Source organism: Colias philodice, chromosome 30, assembly GCF_061535455.1.
Source record: "Colias philodice isolate Cphi_HAF_F1 chromosome 30, ilColPhil1 Martin Lab GWU primary, whole genome shotgun sequence".
Lineage (NCBI taxonomy): Eukaryota > Metazoa > Arthropoda > Insecta > Lepidoptera > Pieridae > Colias > Colias philodice.
The window spans coordinates 3802827-3816164 of record NC_143115.1 but is presented as its reverse complement, the minus strand read 5'-3'; the positions used below and the strand labels follow the sequence as shown (position 1 = coordinate 3816164).

The 13338-nt window shown below is 33.7% G+C and overlaps 1 protein-coding gene across 1 annotated transcript in view; it reads left to right on the top strand.

The window, feature by feature from the left end:
- The first annotated feature begins 1698 nt into the window (after positions 1-1698).
- Positions 1699-13338, top strand: part of CdGAPr (GTPase-activating protein CdGAPr) — an 85443-nt gene continuing 73803 nt past the window's right edge. Inside the window, exon 1 of the mRNA XM_089713309.1 lies at positions 1699-2052. The gene's annotated coding sequence lies outside the window, so the exon portion shown is untranslated. The remainder of the gene's footprint in view (positions 2053-13338) is intronic.

Sequence of the window (13338 nt, the reverse complement as noted above, 5' to 3'; positions counted from 1 at the left end):
ACACGCTAGGCGTTTATTGAAGCAAATAAAATATTTATGTATTTTGAATCAATCTAAATATAATCGCTTCATGGTTAGTAGAGTGTAGTTTTAAATGCTTCTTTATGACGTGTGGTAATGATAAGCAGTTAACGTAGTAACGTACTCACGCACTTCCTGTGGACTGGACGGTGTAAAACAATTTTTCATTTTAAGTACTATGTATTTCTTTATACTGATATTTTTTTGTTTTAATTTTGAATTGTCATAATACATAAAAATATAATACTTACTTATTTTAAAGTTATTACAAGTTACAACATAATATATAGGCACATGATAGGCACAGTTTATAGAACTAAGATTTTCGTATTTAAATTATTGATAATTTAAAATACAAACAAAAGATATTCGGACTGTCCCTTTGTTTTTTTTTTATATTTATGGCAACGATTTTAATCGATTCAAATCTTCGCGCATGAAAAACTTTAATAGCATAGAAATTTAATAGTTAAACCAGTTTTATTTCCTCTGTATCTGATATTGAAATAATCAATTATTTGAACTGAATAGCGAGAAAATAATGGTTTACGTGTTTTTAAACTATGTACCTATAAAAAGCCACTGTAGAAATAATATATTATGAATTTGAGAGATTAGTGAAATTGAGAGCACTTTTTATTGACGGTTTTGTAGTTGTTTTAGTATTTTATTGTCACATATTATTAATATTATTTTCAAAAGGTTTTTTACCTATATAATATGACATATTTAAAAGAAGCCCGACTTTCTGTACCACTTTGCTACGAATTTAGAAAACACAAGAACGGCTGAACCTACTTGACGATTATTGTTTGGATTGTTTTAGGAAATCGGTTTTTATAACTCTTTTAGATTGTTTTCATCTAAGTTGAACGTGTTAAATTGATTCGACCTTTCTAAGTTCGGATTTGTCGTCTCCAGTCGTCTCATAAGTAGGTAAGTAAGAAATAACAAAAGCAAACCACATCTACTTGCAGTTGTGAATTTTCCTTGGAATTTTCTTTTGCGATTAAAACCAGTCTTTATCACACATTTTTTTAAATTAAGAACCTCTTTATACTAAAATATACAGAAAGATCAATTTTACTATGCATTATTTATCTATACTTTTATATTATTATAAAACTGAAGAGTTTGTTCGTTTGTTTGAACGCGCTAATCTCAAGAACTATAGTGCCGATTTGAAAAATTATTTCGGTGTTAGATAGCCCATTTATCGAGGAAGTCTAAAAGCTATCATCACGCTAAGACCAACAGCTAGTTATTAATAAGGACGCTGACAGCGCCGCCTTTACGGGTCTCCATTCTTGGTGCGATTTCTGGCACGAACATCTTTATATATTTTTATAAGGTATTTTTACTCGCATTATAATATTAAATGAAAAGTTTGAATAAAAAGCGAAATTTGCCTTCGATCTAAATGTAAATTATTATATTAATAACTCTGTAGATTTCTCTCTTTTTGTTATTAGTGTTGAATTCGTTATTTTTTCTACTTTTGTAATACTTTTTTAAATAGCGTTATAATTTAATATCTTTGACGTTATAGTTAAATTTAATATCATTTAATATAATAGTTAATACAATTTCATTTAGGAACGACAAAATGTTGGAAATAAAAATGAAAGTCTGGCATCACTGGTAAAACTTGCTCTATCTGTCAATCGGTTGTTGACTTCTCAGATAGAAGTTTATACCAGGGAGGGTCGTCTTCTATTTATGTTCACGGTATTTTCTCATTAAAAACACCATATTAATAATTCTTTAAACAAATTTATTGTGACGAATTTCACTACCGTTCCCTTGATCTTACTTCTGCTTTCAAAATGTTATCGATTGACTCCGTGTAAGTTTGGAAAACATCGTGTCCAAGATCCTGTCATGATCCTGTATGCTTTACGTAGCTTTTGTATGTAAAATTATTGTGTAAAAGGTGTGTGGAGTGGTTTTTAATTATTAATTTGTGACAGTGAAATGGTGTTAGTGTTGTTTCATGGATTTTTGGCATAAGAGCCTTCGTCTGACTTAAAGGTAAGAAAGCTTATATTTTTTTATTTTATGTTTAAGTGTACTTCAATAATATATTTAAAATACATTTATATTTAAAATCGGTATTTAATGGATCACTTAATTTATACGAACAGTTGCACAATGTTCAAGAAATAATAATTTTTGCATTAAAATTCTATAGTTTAAAATAGATGTAAAATAAGGCTTAAAGAAAATAATTACAAAGAAACAAACCTCGAACCTTGGAAAATACATTATAATTATGTGTAAAAAAAGACTAAATTATATAAACTTAAATCACATTATATCAATCAAATATATTTCATTCTTATTAACTTCTAAAACTAATATGAAAATATATTTTAGAGACAAATCTATGTTTGATCCAGTTGGCAGAGGACTTGAAAATTATATTTCACACTATATGTGCATTGCGGTTTTACCCGTATTGCTTCGCTCCTGTTGGTCTTAGCGTGATTATATATAGCCTATAGCCTTCCTTGATAAATGGGCTCTCTAATACCGAAAGCATTTTCAAATCGGACCAGTAGTTTCTGAGATTAGCATGTTCAAACAAACAAACAAACTCTTCAGCTTTATAATATTAGTATAGATGTGCTAATGAATAGAAAGCGGAAGAAGTGTTATAGTTTGCAAAAAATGTACTTATTACTTTAATTGTATAAAAATTAACATTTCTTTGTATACTACCCAAGTTAACTGTAGAATAACATAAGTTCATATTTAATTTGAATTATTTTTTTATAAATTCATCATTTCATAAATAATTAAGTATTATAGAAAAACAAATAAAGCTTAAAATATAATTTTATTTTGAAAATCAGTCTGGCAGAAAAGTGAACAAAATTAGGTAATGATTTTTCTTATTACATAATCCATTATTAAGGTAAGTAGGTATGTATAAGTATATTTTAATAATAATTCTGAATTTTTATAATATTTACTTGATCAATTATGTAAACCACTACTGTAAAAACTATCTAACAAGTATTATATCATTGATAAAAAACTTATTTACATTTTACATATTTATCTAATGCCCTTCTTTATTGCAGTAAAGATTACCCACCTGATAACATAAGAAAGGAAACATAATACATATAAAAATTATATACTAAAACTTTCCCCAAGAACCTCACTATGTATTTAAAAAATTGTCCGTTGCATAGTTTTAAAGATTAAAGCAATAAAACATACATAGGGACAAACAGATAATGAAAGCGACTTTGTTTTATACTATGTTGTTATAATATCTATACTGATATTATAAAGCTGAAGAGTTTATTTGAATGCGCTAATCTCAGGAACTACTGGTCCGATTAGAAAATTTTTTCGAGGAAGGCTATAAGCTATATATCATCAACCTAAGACCAATAGGAGCAGTGCAATGGGGGTAAAACTGCGGGGCACAGCTAGCATTTAAACTAATTTACCTGCTACCTGCTTTCGAGAATGTCAATAAAACGCAGGTAGTTGAACACTATTCTTATCTGCTTCGCATTGTGTTATAACATCATGCAACTTTTTGTGATGTCATTGTACTCAACACTGTATAGTTATAGGTGGTTATAGTTTGTAGTACAATGGTTCGCCAGCGTTGTGGTTCACACAAATTTGGGTTAATGTTAAATTAATTATAGCCTATATTTGGTAAGGAGTTAAGCATGTTTCGGCTTTGACTCAGGTGGATGTATTTAATGATTGATAATGGATAGATAGTAGATAGTAATATTAAGTTAAAATGATTATTAGACTTACTAACTTGGATCAGATAATGAAATAATTCTATATTTTATTGAAGTGAAACTTCTTTATCGGGGTTGGAAAAAAATTTAGTGTAACATTTTTTCGTTACGCGTGACATTTTTCCGTTACGCGCCATCTTGTTTTTATCCGTACCACGCGTGATTGACGTATTTCTGTAAAGTTGCATATAGTAAATTATTTTTTGAAAAATAAGGTCATAAAGAAGTTTCACTTCTTACGTGTGTACACTAGTACACGCACACTTTTTTGTTATTCTCATATGTCGATGCCAGTATTATCAATGAATAATTAAGTACCTTTTGTATTTTTCGACCTCTTTTATCTGGAATTCTCAGCATTTTGATTACAAAGCAGAGTCTCAAGCAATGAGCTAAGAACTAAACTACTCTGACAACTAGCGACATTTTGTCGCTAGCTCTGTGTGGCCGTAGCATTGCAAACTGCAAGCAGACGATTACGTACGCGCCCCAGTTATCTTTAATACAAAATTGGAAGCTGTATTGGTTACAGCTGCTAATGCTCTGTCTACACGCGACATTTGGTCGCTAAGCTCTGTATGTCCGTAACATTGCAAACTGCAAGCAGACGGTTACGTACGCACCTCAGTCATCTTTATTGTGAAATGGAGAGTTATTACTTATCCGTCCACACGCGACAATATTTATCACTAGCTCTATGTGGCCGTAGCATTACAAACTGCAAGCAAGCGATTACGTTCACGCCCCAGTCATCTTATCTTTTCTTTAGTTATTAGTACATAAAATAGGCTACTACCGTTCCATCCAAACACGACATTTTGTTGCTAGCTCTATGGCCGTAGCATTGCAAACTGCAAACAGACGATTACATACGCACCCCAATTTTCTTGAATTCAAAATTGGAAGCTACTAATGCTCCGTCCACACGCGACAATACTTTATCGCTAGCTCTGTATGGCCGTAGCATTGTAAACTGCAAGCAGACGATTACGTACGCGCCCCAGTTATCTCTAATTACTCGGTACTCACACTAATTGTTCCCAATTGTTATAACGGAGTATGCGGATTTTGAAGCTTCTTGTATTTGCCTAAGGACTAGCGAGTACCGGCACAAATAGGTACTTGTGAAGCTTGAAGTTCTTTATAGAATAGTAGGTTATGGAAATTCGTGCTTTAGTTAATTAATAGCTAAACATCAGGTTGCCCACCTGCGACTTGCTTGCTATGACACAAAAAAAATTGGCGGTTGTCGATAAATAAATCTATACTATGTAATAGGTGATTTCCGCCCGCGGCTTCGCCCGTGTTTTCAAAGGAAAACCCGCATAGTTCCCGTGGGATTTCCGGGATAAAACCTATCCTATGTGTTAATCCAAGTTACCATCTACACGTGTGCTAAATTTCATTGTAATCGGTTCAGTAGTATTTGCGTGAAAGAGTAACAAACATCCATACATAGTATATAGTAGGATTATAAAGAGGTTATAATAGTTATGTGTATTTTTATATCTTTGTAATGTAAGAAATAAAATCAAAAACTTCACTATCGTTTTTAAAATTATTTTACCATTGGAAAGCTACTTTACCAAATAACATGGACTAGTTTTTAACACTTTTTTATTAGCTTTATCTTATTAAAGCTTTTTTAAGTTTTTATAATCTACTTATATGTATTACTAGCTGTTCCGCGCGGTTTCACCCGTATTGCTCCGCTTCTGTTGGTCTTAGCGTGATGATATATAGCCTATAGCCTTCCCCAATAAATGGGCTAGTTACCTATCTAACACCGAAATAGTTTTTCAAATCGGACCAGTAGTTCCCGAGATTAGCGCGTTCAAACAAACAAACAAACTCTTCAGCTTTATAATATTAGTATAGATTTACGTATGTTTAACTGAAGCCATTGCAAGCAGCTAATGGAAATTATAAATATATAAAGGGAGTTAAATAAATCAACTTTAGATGTACCTATGTGTTTCAGGTTAATAAACTGTAATAAGCACAGATATACAGTAAAAGGATTAAATTGTTTCTACCCGCTTTGTTCTCAAATCTTGTATAATAATGAATTATTATACAAGATTTGCCTGCATTACCCACATGAGGAAAATAGTAGCGCGAATTTCACCTTTGGGGATTACTGTACCTATTTTTCTTTTAATTGCGTTAGCTTAGAATTTTTTTTTCACAAGTGCAAGTTACAGTAGACTTGAGTATTTGATACAAATTTCAGCTGATACCTCCACGCGTTCATGAGAAAAATGGTGTTGACAGACAGACAGACAGACGGACAACAAAGTGATCCTATAAGGGATCCATTTTTTCCTTTTGTGGTTCGGAACCCTAAAAAGAATAAATACCTACACGAATGTAATCATGAACATTTATCTTTTCTGTACTGAGACATAAATCTTTTACATAATAAACATACGGGTCAAACTAGCACCATCACTTATTCATGCTTTTTTACGCTACAATGATTTTGCATAACACAAATCGAATTTCATCTTTCTCATATATAGGAAGAGAATTCATTATCGTGTGTTGAGAAGCCAGTTAAGTATTGTAGGTAAAGTCGGGCGTATCGAATGGTTTACAGTTAGACTCGATAATTAGAACGAAACGTTGAATGTGTGTTTGTTCGCTCGTTAGGTGTGTTAAATGTTGATTTACTACGACAATCGATACAAAGCAGAGGAGTGTTTGAACGCGCAAATCGAAGGAACTAGGTACGGGACAGATTTCAAAAATTCTTTCACCGTTGAATATGTACGTGATCCCTGAGTGAAGTTTAAAATAAATCAGGAATAGGGTTCATTATGTTCGAAAATTAATAGGGTATCCAACTAGTATTAAAAACAGTATTGTTTGGTATAAAATAGTGTATTTTTGCCCGTCACTCAAAAATGATTACATTTTCTACTTATGGAACAAATTTTATAGGGAACGATTCATTTTATTATTGAGAGCTTTCATAATACTCGTGTAAAATAGTATTTTCTTGGGAAAAATAGGATTCGTCTTTAGTTTTTACATTACTAGTGTATTTCAACATAATATAATTTATTTATGTAGCTCACGACAGATGCAAAGGCAACGCCACAACCGGTGCCCTACGGAACGTGAGAGTACCTACTATTGAGAGCTAATAAATATTTACTGAGGTACGGAATAAATTGCGTCTTCCACAAAGTGGACGTTAATGAGATATATATAAATTAATATTATGAAGTAGTAAGATATGTTTGATTTTTACTATTTATAATGCCAACTACTTGACCGATAATAAGAATGATTTTACATTCTGAAAGCTGACATCTTTACCAATCTTTACCGACTAGTACAAGGGAGGTTTGTTTTATTATTCGGGTGAATACTGGGAGAATTAGCTTTCACATAAAATATGTACACATAGTTTGGACAGCGTGTTCTTTGCATCGTAAAGCAGCTACAGTAGTATTTCAAAACAAGCTAGGCTGTTTTTGTGGGAAAGTGCAATAAGCCAATAACTAACTTACCATATTTTTACGTATTTAAAGGTCTACAAACTTTAATATAATACCTATCTACTAACATGATCAATAGTATTTGTTATCATGATGAAATAGTATTTGTTGCTATTTAATTGTTAAAAGAGAAGCAATAGTTGAAGGCCATTCAATAAAAAGGCTAGGCTCTTAATTAAACGGCTGAATAAGATGACTACGACATATTTCCATACTTTACCTTTACATTGATATCATTTTTTAGGGTGAAAGGGCCATCGATACACGATAACATTGAATAATCTTAACCGGTTTAAAACCGGTTCCAGTACCGTGTTATTAAAATATAGTTATTATCCATAATGATAATAAAGCGTTGTACGCATATTAAAACTAGATGGAAAGTGGAAAGTCTGCGCGTGAGCAGTGAAACTAGGAGGCGGTTACATTGAATTGTTAATTTTGAACTGTTCAGTTTTGACCAAGTTACAAGTTAAAGGGTTATTGTGTAGGTTTCACGAATCTATACTAATATTATAAACCTGAAGAGTTTGTTTGTTTGAACGCGCTAATCTCAGGAATTACTGGTCCGATTTGATAAATTCTTATATATATAGATAAATGTTTTCCTCTTAAACATTACGCTTTAAATGCGAATAAAATAATAATTAAAAGTTTAAAACAACTATAACTACAACATTGGCGGCACAACCTTAACATTTAGGCTTGGCCAAAGGTCAAGCTATGATTCAGGACCGCACCCTTCGCATAGCCCTTTTTGGGTAAAGGGTGTTTTATAGGTCACGAATGTTTTTTTTTTATTTTTGGCGCATTCCTGTTCTTTTTTTTAACTATATTTTTGTACTAAGTATTCTTAGTTCTTTTGTAATATCTTGGGTGGATTTTATAAGTTTGAGTATGATGTGGAAAAGAAAATTGATAAATGAACTGAGAAGTATTTTTAAACTGTTATTTAGCTGTAAATAACTTATGAATTAGGTAATAGTGTAATACTATTTAAATATAAAAGAAAAATATGTTTAAAATAAATTAACATACCAATACTCACAAAGATTTGTCCGGCATGCAAATAAAATAATATCTACCAAGACATTTTAACTGTTTTTAAAATTAAAAAATGTCTTCAATGTCTACCGCAGTTGAAACCGCGAGGCTTACTGTATAATATATACTACTAGCGGTCCGCCCCGGCTTCGCCCGTAGTACATATGAAAAATAGATGTTGGCCGATTCTCAGACTTACCCGATATGCACAGAAAATTTCATGAGAATCGGTCCACCCGTTTCGGAGGAGTATGCAGACTAACATTGTGACACGAGAATATTATATATAAGAAGAAAGACTAGCGGTCCGCCCCGGCTTCGCCCGTGGTACATATGAAAAATAGATGTTGGCCGATTCTCAGACTTACCCTATATGCACAGAAAATTTCATGAGAATCGGTCCACCCGTTTCGGAGGTATGCAGACTAACATTGTGACACGAGAATTTTATATATGTAAATAAGATAAGATTTTATAAATCTATACTAGTTATCTATACTTAATATTATAAAGCTGAAGAGTTTGTTTGTTAGAACGCACTAATCTCAGATACTAACTACTGGTACCATTTGAAAAATTCTTTCGGTGTTCGCCCATTTATTGAGAAAGGCTTATAGGCTTTAATTCATCCAACTAAGGCCAACAGGAGCGGAGCAATGCGGGTAATACTAGTAGAAAAATATTTCTATATGCCCAGTACAATCATATGATTGCAATGAACTAGTACTGCCGCTCTGGTATAATAGTCACCTTGACCCATATACGAGTGACGCAGTGCGAATCGGGACTAGATGTTGCAATGTATGGAGTATAATTAGTAAATAATTAGTTGGCCGCCAAGCTTTAAAAGCTTTTGTTATAAATTTAAAAAAAAAATATTGTAGATAGTGCTTTGTCTAGTGGCTGTATTTAAGATGTGTACGAACGGGTTCGAATCCCGAAGCACCATCGAGTTTTTCTTTTCTAAAAAAATTAAAATTCAAGTGCGTTTTGCAAAATTACTTCGCTTAGTATTACCTATAGTATTTGCCCGTAAACTATCTTCCCTCTCCATCTACTGCTGACATGATCATGCTGTATAGTGTTTGAATATCAGATTAACACAGCTTTCTGCTATTCTTGGTAAAAATTAACAATGTTTCTGAGTTTTTCTCCTGCCAACCAACAAAAAATCTTTTCGCTTTACAGAATTTAAACTGGATAGTGCCTAGTATTACTTAACATAGAACAAAGAGGTATTATAACAGCTTATTCGCGTTTTCCGCTATCCCATACAACGTAATTTACCAAGCAAATTTGTCCCGGTGCGTCGTTCCCGGGGTGTGGTCACCTTGACCCACTTCAGAGTATCGGAGTGACGCATTGCGAAATGGGGATTCGTGGTTACGATGTGAGTTCCGATATAGGAATGCTTTTTGCATAGATAAATGCTTTTTTTTAGAATAATGCATACCCAGATTGTGTCAGGCAGTGCGTACCTAGTACACTATCGACCGAGATTTGATTTTAGCTTCAATATGGAAATTACAGGTACTAGATACGTGGGTTTAAATACCGTGCAGGATTTCTGGGATAAAAAGTAGCCTATGTCTTATTCTGGGTCTTCAGCTACCTACTTACATACCAAATTTCATTGTTATCGGTTATGTTGTAACTATTTGCTTGAAAGAGTAACAAACATCCATCCATCCATCTGTCCATCCGTCCTCACAAACTTTCGCATTCATGATATTAGTAAGTACTTAGTTATGATATAATTTCAAAAAATTAAAATATAACAAAATACATGTTCAGTGGAATCAGAAGTGGGATGATACATTTCACCAGACAATCTATTTTCGATTTACCATTACACTTGACAGATTTTCAAATAAATGCGTTTTTACCCTTATATTTCACAGCTTACGAGTTACGACAGTTTCCATGAAATGGGGTGAGCACAGCGTTATTCACAGCCATGCGTGGACTTCCCGGTACAGTCGTGTGGAAATATGAAATCTATAAAAATATTGAGCTTGGGAAAATAACTTTTTTCTTGTGCTGAGATATAATACTAGATGGAAAAGTAAAAAACATGCATTTGAATGTATGAGTAGATATGATATTTAAACATTACATATTAAGTTAAACGTACCTAGTACCTACATACAGAATAGCACTCATTAATCTAATACAAACACAGAAAGGTAGCGCTTTGTCACAAAGTGATCTATTTTTGCAATTTCTATTATCATTGCAAAGTATTCTTATGAAGTCGGCAGCAGCTACATAGGTATATATGCACTTCATTAAATAATGGAACATTTTAATTATGGAATTAAACATAGTTAGAAACATTAAAGTTTGCTGTTTTATTTCATAACAAAATTACCATGTGGAAGCTAGTAATTATCAGCTTATGGCACATCATAACAATTATTAATTCAGCAAACATTCGTACACGAAACATAATCATCATTACTATCTTATAAGTAGATTTTATCACAAATTGCTTTCTCTACTCGCCTGTACCAGCCGCCACTCAGTCGCGACGGTCGCCTAGACGCATGACGTCATCCCACCCCTAGCTACCCTCGTAGGGTTGCCATCTATAAGTTTTTAGGGTATAGACAAATGTACTGGAAAATGTAATAAAAATATATTGGCTGGGTATGTTAACAGAGTTGGTACTGGATGATGTTATAGACTAGTTTTCTACCCGTAGCTTTCTTCGCTTAATTTATGCCAGAATAAGTCATCTTCATATGAATTTCGGCATTCCACATCCTATTGCAGCCTTTGAAGTTTAAAGTTCGCGAAAATTAAATTTTTTATTATGCCTTTATGATAAAAATTTCATCAAATCACAAGTGAAGTATAAGAATTAAGAACAGTACATCTATACTAATATTATAAAGCTGAAGAGTTTGTTTGTTTGTTTGTTTGAACGCACTAATCTCGGGAACTACTGGTCCGATTTGAAAAATTCTTTCGGTGTTAGATAGCCCATTTATCGAGGAAGGTTATAGGCAGGTACGTAAAGCTGGCGATGAAAAATTAGCGAAATTAAAAAAAAACAACACCAGAATTTGTTGCTTATTTGTTGCTAATTAGTTGCTATAATGACGATTTTGTTGCTCAACCCGTTCGCTGAAAATCAGCAACAGTTCTAGCTTAACGTTAAGGTAGCGTGAAGAAATTGGAAAAAGGGATGGATCGTTGCAAAAATGCAGGTGAATTTGTTGCTAATTTGTTGCTGCATAAAAACAGTGAAAATTTTGAATTTTTTTCATTGGCGCCAAAAATAACACAGGCCACGTCAACTTAATTGTCGATTTTCGGTAGTGAAACATAAAAAAAATTTGTTGCTCCTCACATCGTTCACTGTCACAGTGTACGGAGCCAGCAACAAAATAGAAACCGGAAGTAGAGTTAATTTTGAAACCAGTTTGCTAGAAAATCGTCCACGCCAGCTTAACTGTCGATTTTCGGTGTTGAAACATAAAAAAAAAATTTGTTGCTCCTCACATCGTTCACTGGCACAGTGTACAGAGCCAGCAACAAAATAGAAACCGGAAGTAGAGTTAATTTTGAAACCGGTTTGCTAGAAAATCGTCCACGCCAGCTTAACTGTCGATTTTCGGTAGTGAAACATAAAAAAAAAAAATTGTTGCTCCTCACATCGTTCACCGGCACAGTGTACAGAGCCAGCAACAAAATAGAAACCGGAAGTAGAGTTAATTTTGAAACCGGTTTGCTAGAATATCGTCCACGCCAGCTTAACTGTCGATTTTCGGTAGTGAACCATAAAAAAAATTTGTTGCTCCTCACATCGTTCACTGGCACAGTGTACAGAGCCAGCAACAAAATAGAAACCGGAAGTAGAGTTAATTTTGAAACCGGTTTGCTAGAAAATCGTCCACGCCAGCTTAACTGTCGATTTTCGGTAGTGAAACATAAAAAAAAATTTGTTGCTCCTCACATCGTTCACCGGCACAATGTACAGAGCCAGCAACAAAATAGAAACCGGAAGTAGAGTAAATTTTGAAACCGGTTTGCTAGAAAATCGTCCAGGCCTGCTTAACTGTCGATTTTCGGTAGTGAAACATAAAAAAAAAATTTGTTGCTCCTCACATCGTTCACCGGCACAGTGTACAGAGCCAGCAACAAAATAGAAATCGGAATTAGAGTTAATTTTGAAACCGGTTTGCTAGAATATCGTCCACGCCAGCTTAACTGTCGATTTTCGGTAGTGAAACAAAAAAAAAATTTGTTGCTCCTCACATCGTTCACAAGCACAGTGTACAGATCCAGCAACAAAATAGAAACCGGAAGTAGAGTTAATTTTGAAACCGGTTTGCTAGAAAATCGTCCACGCCCGCGCCAGCTTAACTGTCGATTTTCGGTAGTGAACCATAAAAAAAATTTGTTGCTCCTCACATCGTTCACCGGCACAATGTACAGAGCCAGCAACAAAATAGAAACCGGAAGTAGAATTAATTTTGAAACCGGTTTGCTAGAAAATCGTCCACGCCAGCTTAACTGTCGATTTTCGGTAGTGAAACATAAAAAAAAAATTTGTTGCTCCTCACATCGTTCACTGGCACAGTGTACAGAGCCAGCAACAAAATAGAAACCGGAAGTAGAGTTAATTTTGAAACCGGTTTGCTAGAAATTCGTCAATTTATTAACTCTACTTCCGGTTTTTATTTTGTTGCTGGCTCTGTACACTGTGCCAGTGAACGATGTGAGGAGCAACAAATTTTTTTTTTATGTTTCACTACCGAAAATCGACAGTTAAGCTGGCGTATACGAATTTCTAGCAAACCGGTTTCAAAATTAACTCTACTTCCGGTTTCTATTTTGTTGCTGGCTCTGTACACTGTGCCCGTGAACGATGTGAGGAGCAACAAATTCTTTTTTTATGTTTCACTACCGAAAATCGACAGTTAAGCTGGCGTGGACGATATTCTAGCAAACCGGTTTCAAAATTAACTCTACTTCCGGTTTCT